Here is an 8577-nt window from a genome sequence, read left to right on the forward strand (position 1 = left end):
TTTGTTGTGCTTCTGCAAATAAAAAATTATAACGGGAGATGTGCACTGAGGCCATAATCTTCCAGGATCCTTAGAAGACAGCACTATTATTTGGACCATAAAAATCTGGAATTAATTAAATGTCCCTCAATATGCAAATGACTAAGTTGTAGTACATCCATATTATGCATAAGGAACCATTAAATAGTATGATATCAGCCTACATGAACTAGCATATAAAAATGATTCATATACTACTAAGTAAAAATCTTAAGTTTCAGAAGCATATGTATTGTATTTTTCCACTTAGAGTAAGAAAACTATGTATCCATATATATCTTAAAAGGCATAGGAAAGTATCATAAATATATCAAAATAGTTAACACTGGTTATCTCTGGTAGGAGAAAAGAATAAGGTAGAAGTGAGACTAGTAAAGGGGGAATATTCTATTTTTTTCCTAAACATTCATATTATGGCAATATTTTAATATTGGACAAGTCAGTTTTAGTCCCTTTAATTCCTGTTGTCCTGCACCCTCTCTCCTTTTTAGATAACATTTGTGAAATATTACCTAACTCTTGAAAAGGAGGCCACGGAAGAATAACACACGACAAGAGTTAGTTTTTGGATTCTGATTTTCAAAATACGCTTTTGAGTACTAATAATCAGGATACATTCAATAGTTTCTAGATTAGAAAGAATGAATGAAGACATAAGAATTAGTTATCCTACTCTAGTGGTGGGAGTTATCCATCTAGAGATGGAGATAGAGAGAGGGAAGTAAGAGATATAAACTGGTGAGGGTCACTGAAAAAAGTGTCAACCTGGTCCCTCTAAGGAATGGAGCATCAGAAACCTCCAGATGCATTTATGCAGCTGAGAAAGTTATACTTTTATCTTGCTTCTCACTGTTTTCTTAAGAGGTGCATGAGAGAGTAGACTTGCTGGAATGGGGTACTTAGTACAAATGGGCCTATATTAGGCTAATGGATCCTACTTTCTGTATGTAATTGATCCTACTCTCTCTAAAGTGTATGATAGTAACATCGAGGTAAGGCTCAGAGGTATTATGGTCAGGCCTAGAACTCCAGGGATTTGTTCAGACCAATGAATAGATGTTGGTTGATGTTCCACACTTTTCAGTAGAAGTCAGTTGGCACAGATGTCAATCACTATGGACTAGGTACATCCTCCCACATGAAATGGGCCACCTTATTAATTTCTTGGAAATTAAAAACAACCCAGGAAAGATGGGAGAATAGCCTTAAATTGCTTTGGACTTAAAAAAAAAAAACAATGCTAATTTGATGGGATTTTAATCTAAAAAATAATGTCATCCTTTGCAACCAGAACTGTAGCCTATAAGAACTACTTTCAATTAAGATGACAGAGGAGTAGGGGACCCTAATATTGGTCCCTGGAATTCAGCTAGTTATCAAAATATTCTGAATACCTGCAAAATCAATCATATCTAATTTTATTTTCATTTCCTTTTATATTTTTCTTTTTTTCTTTCTTCTTATTTTACAGACCCAGTTTCTTTTAACAAGCAGACTGAAACACACAGAATCTAGTTTTTTTGTTTTTTTTCCACTTTGTTCTTGTTTGATTTTTTCTTATTTTTTTTTTCTGGTTTGCTTTTGGTTTTTATCTTGTTGTTGTTGTGATTGTTGTTTTTTCTCTTTCTTTATTCTATTCATTTCTGGACAAAATGAAAAAATGGAGTAGTGAGTAGATTCACCACCAGGGATTGAATCAATACAGATATAAGTATAATGTCTGAACTACAGTTTAACTAATTATAAAGATCAGGTGGGCTCAAAAAAAAGCATAGGAGATACTAGAGAATCCCTTACTGTAGAAATAAAAGAACTAAACTTCAATCAGGCCAAAATTAAAAATACTATTATTGAGATGTGGTGCCAAAAAGAGGCTCTAAAAGAGAAGATAAATGAGATAGAAGTGAGAGCCAGTGATATAGAAGACAAAGTGACAGAAAATAAGAAAGCTGACAAGAAGAGAAGACAACTACTGAGTCACAAAGGGAGACTTCAATAACTCAGCCATCCCATAAAGCAATATAATATATGGATAATTGGGGTCTCAGAAGGTGAACACAGGGAGAGAGGAGCAGGAGGTTTATTTGAACAAATTATAGCTGAGGACTTCCCCAGTCTGGGGAAGGAAACAGGCATTCATGTCCATGAGGCATAGAGAATACTCCTCAAAATCAATAAAAATAGGTCAACACCTTGACATATAATAGCAAAGTTTGAAAATTTCAAAAATAAAGAGAAAATCCTGAAAAGAGCTTGGGACAAAAGGTCTTTAACCTACAAATGTTGAAACATGAGTCGGCAACAGAACTATCCACAGTTACCTGCAGACCAGAAAGGACTGGCTTAATATATTCAATGGGTTAGTTGGAAAAAAATATACTTTATCCAGTAAGGCTGTCATTCAGAATAGAAGGAAAAATAAGAAGCTTCCAGGGGAAAAAAAAGAATTTGTGAACACTAAATCAGCTCTGCAAGAAATCTTAAAGCAGATTCATTGAGTAGAGAGCCCAAAAGTAAGAAAGACCAGAAAGAAGCAAAGGAACAGAGACAATCTACAGAAACAGTGACTTTATGGGTAATACAGTGGCACTAAATTAGTATCATTTAATAATTATGTAGAATGAAAATGGACTAAATGCTCTAATCAAAAGACATAAGGTGTCAGAATGGTTAAAAAAAAAAAGACCCATGAATACATTATTTACAAGATATTTTAGACCAAAAGTCACCTCCAGACTGAAACTGAGGGGGTAGAGTACCATTTGTCAAGGTAATAGACATCAAAAGAAAACTAGAGTAGCAATCCTTATATCAGGAAAACTAGATTTTAAACCAACAACTGTAATAAGATATGAAGAAAGATACTATATCATATTAAAAGGGTCTGTCCAGGAAGAAGATATAACAATTGTAAATGTTTATGCCCCTAACTTGGGAGTAGCCAAATACATAAACCACCTAATAACAAAATAAACACAATGATAATACTACAAAAATAGTAGAGGACTTTAGCACCCCACTCACAGCAATGGAGAGATCATTAAAGTAGACTAAGAAGGAAACAAGGGCTTTGAATGACACACTGAACAGGATGGACTTCACAGGTATATTCAGATCATTTCATCCAGAAGCAATGCACAATCTTCTCGAGTGCACATGGAACATTCTCCAGAATAGATCACATACTAGGTCACAAATCAGGTTTCAACTGTTACAAAAAGATTGAGATGTTACCATGTATATTTTTAGAATAGAATGCTTTAAAATTTGATCTCAATCACACACAAAATAAATTGGAAGGAACACAAATACATGAACATTAAAGAGCATCCTACTAAAGAATGAATGGGTCAAACAGGAAATTAAAGAAGAATTTTAAAAATACATGGAAGCAAATGAAAATGAAAGCACAACACTTCAGAACCTTTGGGATGAAGCTAAGATGGTCTTAAGAGGGAAGTGGATAGCAATACAGGTCTTTCTCAATAAATAAGAAAAGCCTCAAATACACAACTAACCTTACACCTAAAGGAACTAGAAAAAGAACAGAAAATAAAGCCTAAATCCAGCAAGAGAAGAGAAATAATAAAGACTAGAGCAGAAATCAATGATACAGAAATAAAAAATCAGTAGAAAAGATAAAAAAAAAAAACTAGGAGCTAGTTCTTAGAATGAATTAATAAGTTCAAGAAACCCCTATCAAAAAGAAAAGAGAGAAGGCCCATGAAAGAGGAGAGATGACAACCATCAGTGAATAAATACAGATAATTATAAGAGACTATTATGAACAATTGAATGTTAACAAATCAGGCAATCTTGAAGAAATGGATGCATTCCTAACTGACAAAAATACCTACACAGGAAACAATGAATGTTGGTGAGAGTTCTGACAAAGAGGAACCCTCTTACAATTTTGGTAGGAATGCAAACTAGTGCAACCACTCTGGAAAACAGTGTGGAGGTTTCTCATAAAGTTTAAAAATAGAACTCCCCATGACCCAGCAATTGTACTACCCAATGGAATAAAAAATACAGATTCAGATGGGTACAGGTACCATCATCAATATCCAAACTATGGAAAGAATCCAAATGTCCATCAACAAATTAATGTATAAAGATGTGTTGTGTCTCTCTCTCTATATATATATGCACATACATATGCATGTATATATTTGTATATATGGAATATTACTATGCTATCAGAAAGAATGAAATCTTGCCATTTGCAATGATGCAGATGGAACTAGAGTGTGCCATGTTAAATGAAATAAGTCAGTCAGAGAAATACAAATTCCATATGATTTCACTCATATGTGTAATATAAGAAACAAAGCATGAACATATGAGGAGGAAAAAAAGAGAAAGAGGGAAGCAAAGCACAAGAGACACTGATAGAGAAAAAATTGAGGGTTGATGGAAGGATGTGAGTGGAGTAAGGGCTAAATAGGTGATGGATATTAAGGAGAGCACTTGTTATGGTGAGCACTGAGTATTATCATATGTAAATGATGAATCACTAAATTCTACTCCAGAAAACAATATTGCACTATATGTTAAAGAAGTAGAATTCAAATAAAATTTGAAAAAAAATAAAAAATGAGTTAAAAAGGAGATCAGGGTTTTTTGTTTGTCTTTTCTCCTCTGTTAATTTTTTTTTGGTTCTTAAATTGGACATATGAATGAAATTATATGGTATTTTTCTTTCTCTGACTGACTTATTTCACTTAGCATTATACTATCCAAATCCATCCATGTTGTTGCAAATGTCCATTGATAGATGAATGAATAAAGAAGATACACACACACAGAGACACACACACAGTGGAATATTTTTAGCCATAAAAAAATAAGATATTCTAATTAAAAAAATTAATTCCACAAATGAGTGAGATTACATGATATTTGTCTTTCTTTAACTTATTTCACTTGTAATACCCTACACGTCTATCCATGTTGTCATAAATGGCAAGATTTCCTTCCTTTTAGTGGAAGAATAGTATTCCACGGTATATATACTACATTTTCATTAACTTCATTTGGTAATGGACGCTTGGTTTGCCTCTCTATCTTTGCTATTATAAATAAAGCTACCACGAATATGTTGGTGCATATATATTTTTGAGTCAACCTTTTCCTTCCCTTCAGAAAATAGGTAGATATAGAATTGCTGAAAATCTAAAAAAAAAAATGCCTGGGTGGCTCAGTGGGTTAAGCATCTACCTTCAGCTTAGGTCATGATCCTAGGGTCCTGGGATAGATCCCTTGTGGGGCTCCTTGCTCAGTGGGGCGTCTTCTTCTCCCTCTGTCCCCCCACTCATGCTCTCTCTCTTACACACACAAAATAAATAAATAAAATCTTTTAAAAAATAGAAAAAAAAGAATTGCTGTAGCATATGCCAGTTCTTTTTTTTTTTTTTTTTTTGAGGAATCACCATACTGTTTTATATAGTGGCTGTGCTAATTAACCTTTCCTCCAATGCTGCATAAAAGGTCTGTTTTCTCCAGACTCACCAACACTTATTACTTCTTGTCTTATTGATAATAGACAGTCAAAGAGGTCTGAGGTGATATTTCACTGTGGTCCTAATTCACAATTCCTTGATTATCAGTAATGCCGTGCAACTTTTCATGTATCTGTTGGACATCTTCACATCTTTTGGGGAAAACTTCTGATTCTTTGCTCACACTTTAATTGAACTGATTTTACTTTCTACTTATTTGTGTTCTTTGTTATTGAGTTGTATGTGTTCTTTATATATTTTGGATATTAACCCCAAACAGATAAATGATTTTCAGGTATTTTCTCCCATTCTGTAGATGGCCTTTGAATATTACTAGTGGGTTCCTTTGTTGTGCATAATCTTTTTAGTTTTTTTTTTCAATTGAAGTACAACTAAAATATAGTGTTATAATAGTTTCAGGTGTATACATAATGAATCAACAATTTTATACATTATTTAGTGTTCATCAGGATAAGTATACTCTTAATCCTCTTAATGTTTTACTAATTCCCCAACCCACCTCCCCTCTGGCAACCAACAGTTTGTTCTTCATATTTCAGTCTGGGTTTTTTGTTTGTTGCTTTTTCCTTGTTCATTTGTTTTGTTTCTTAAGTTATGCATATGAGTGAAATAATGATTTCTCTTTATCTGAATGACTTATTTCACTAGGCATTGTGTCCTCTGGGTCCATCCATGTTGTTGCAAATGGGAACATCTCATTCTTTTTTATGACTAAGTACTATTTCATTATATACATATATCTGAGTATATATATTAAATATATACATAACATATTTATCCAATTATCTATGGATGAACACTAGGTTTGCTTCTTTATGTTGGCTCTTATAAATACTGCTACAATAAACATAAGGATGCAAATGTGTTTTTGAATTAGTGTTTTCATTTTCATTGTGTAAATACCCAATAGTGAAATTACTAGATCTTCTACTAATTCTATTTTTAATTTTTTGAGGAAACACCATAATGTTTTCCATGATGACTGCATAAATTTGCATTTGCACCAACAGTGCCTGATGGTTACTTTTTCTCCACGTCATCACCAACACATGTTATTTCTTGTCTTTTTGATTCTGGCCATTCTAGTGTGAGGTGATATCTCATTGTGGTTTTGATTCGCATTTTCCTAATGATTAGTGATGCTAAGCATCTTTTCATGTGTCTGTTTGCCATTTGTACATCTTCTTGTAAGAAAATGTCCATTCAGTTCCTTTGCCCAGTTTTTAATCAGGAAAAAGCTTTTTGGGTTTATATAGTTATACTTATTTATTTTTGTTTTTATTGCCTTTGGTGTCAAATTTAAAAAAAATATCTCCAAGACTGATGTCAAGGTTTACCTACTCCTTATGTTTTCTTCTAGGATTTGTATGGCTTTGTAAATGTAATTTTTCATAGGGCATAAGAATCAGTCCAGTTTCATTTCTCAGCATGTAAGTTGTCTGATTTTGCAAAGTATGCAAATATATATAGTCCTGTGGGATTTGAGTATAAACCCCATTGACCACCATATCTGGTGTTATAGAGTTGTTCCCTGGAAAGACAGCCACAAAAATCAGGGTACAAGGTGAGTTTAGAAGTTCCTTTCCAGAAGATACCAAGGGTCTTAATTGAGGCAGAAAGGTTAGTAAAAGATGGGATCTACCTGCCACTTACCCAGGAAAGAGTCCTGCAGTAGGGACCTGGATGTACCAATCCAGTACCCTGCCTTTTAGGCCAAAGCTGCAAATTCAGAAAATAGGCATTTTTCATAGAAAGAGCAGGTGTGTATTTCAGTCTGCTATTTGTGCTGTGCCTAGAGGAAATTAGGTGGTCATGGAATGCTTCTCCATCTGTTAAACTCTGAAGGAACACGTGAACAGAAGCCTTATTCAACACCGAGCATGAGATCCAGGTACATCTGTTGGGTGATGTACACAAAAATCAATGTACCAGATATAAAAACAAAGGCATGTGTGCAAGTTCCCCTCCAGGTGAAAACAGAAGAGGGATTGTATAGCAATAAATGCATACATCAAGAAAAAAAAAGATCTCAAATAAACAATTTAACTTTATTCCTCAAGAACTAGAAAAAAAAGAAATTTAGCACAGAGCTAGCAGACACAAGAAAACAGTAAAGTGCAGAAGTAAACTAAATAGAAACAGAAAATTAATAAAGATCGATAGAAGTAAGAGTTGTGTTTTTTGAAAAGATAAACAAAATTTTAAAAACTTTTATCTTGACTAAGGAAAGAGAATATGCATACAAATAAAAACAGAAAAGAAAGATGAAATTACACCTGATATCACAGAAATATAAAGAATCATAGTTACTTTGAATAATTACATACTTACAAAATAAAAAAAAACCTAGAAGAAATAGATAATTCTTAGGACATTCAACCTATCAAAAATGAGCCATGAGGGGGGAGGAGTCAAGATGGCGGAGAAGTAGCAGGCTGAGACTACTTCAGCTAGCCGGAGATCAGCTAGATAGCTTATCTAAAGATTGCAAACACCTGCAAATCCATCGGCAGATCGAAGAGAAGAAGAGCAATTCTGGAAACAGAAAAACAACCACTTTCTGAAAGGTAGGACCGGCGGAGAAGTGAATCCAAAGCGACGGGAAGATAGACCCCGGGGGGAGGGGCCGGCTCCCGGCAAGCGGCGGAGCAACCGCGCACAAAATCAGGACTTTTAAAAGTCTGTTCCACTGAGGGACATCGCTCCAGAGGCTAAACCGGGGTGAAGCCCACGCGGGGTCTGCATGGCCTCAGGTCCCACAGGGTCACAAAAGGATTGGGGGTGTCTGAGTGTCACAGAGCTTGCGGGTATTGGAATGGGAAAGCCGGCTACAGAGACAGAGCCGACAGTAAGCTCAGAGCTCGGTGTTACCTTGAACCGGTCGCAGGCTCGGTGAGCTCAGAGCGCGGCTGGAGGTCAGGCAGACGGGAGTAACTGGACGCTGTTCTCTGAGGGCACACTGAGGAGTGGGGCCCTGGGCTCTCGGCTCCTCCGGGCCGGAGACCAGGAGGCCGCC

The sequence above is a fragment of the Mustela erminea genome, chromosome X, assembly GCF_009829155.1.
Source record: "Mustela erminea isolate mMusErm1 chromosome X, mMusErm1.Pri, whole genome shotgun sequence".
Lineage (NCBI taxonomy): Eukaryota > Metazoa > Chordata > Mammalia > Carnivora > Mustelidae > Mustela > Mustela erminea.